The sequence below is a fragment of the Mesoplodon bidens genome (genome assembly GCF_964165515.1).
Source record: "Mesoplodon bidens genome assembly, chromosome: 15".
Taxonomy (NCBI): domain Eukaryota; kingdom Metazoa; phylum Chordata; class Mammalia; order Artiodactyla; family Ziphiidae; genus Mesoplodon; species Mesoplodon bidens.
In genome coordinates, this window is record NC_138171.1 from 38,101,570 (window position 1) to 38,102,400 (window position 831).

Genomic DNA, 831 nt, shown 5'->3' on the forward strand with positions numbered 1-831 from the left:
TGCTTGTCTTTATTTTTGAGTTGTTTTTTAGCTGCTTGTGAAGTTAACAATTTTAAATTTGGAAAGTAGTGTCCAAATTTAGTGGAATGTTATGCAGAGTGAGCAAAGCGTCTTGCTTTCGGAAGTTACAAGATTTGTGAAATTATTTTAAAAGCTGGTGATCAGAGATGGGATGCCAACTTTTTTCCTGTTTTGTTTTCTTTCCCCCAAAACTAATTTTTCTTTTTTGGGTGGGGGATTTTTTAAAATTTGTTTTTGGCTGCGTTGGGTCTTCATTGCTGCACACGGGCTTTCTCTAGTTGGGGCGAGCGGGGGCTACTCGTTGCGGTGCGTGGGGTTTTCATTGTGGTGGCTTCTCGTTGCGGAGCACAGGCTCTAGGCGTGCGGGCTTCAGTAGTTGTGGCATGTGGGCTCAGTAGTTGTGGCTCGCAGGCTCTAGAGCGCAGGCTCAGTAGTTGCGGCACACGGGCTTAGCTTCTCTGCAGCATGTGGGATCTTCCCAGACCAGGGCTTGAACCTGTGTCCCCTGCATTGGCAGGTGGATTCTTAGCCACTGCGCCACCAGGGAAGTCCCCAAACTAATTTTTCTAACAAATGTTACATGATGTGGTCATAGTTTTTGGTTGGGTAAAGGAACTTTTAAAAATAACTGCTTGTGGGCTTCCCTGGTGGCGCAGTGGTTGAGAGTCCGCCTGCCGATGCAGGGGACACGGGTTCGTGCCCCGGTCTGGGAAGATCCCACATGCCGCGGAGCGGCTGGGCCCGTGAGCCTTGGCTGCCGAGCCTGCGCGTCCGGAGCCTGTGCTCCGCAACGGGAGAGGCCACAACAGT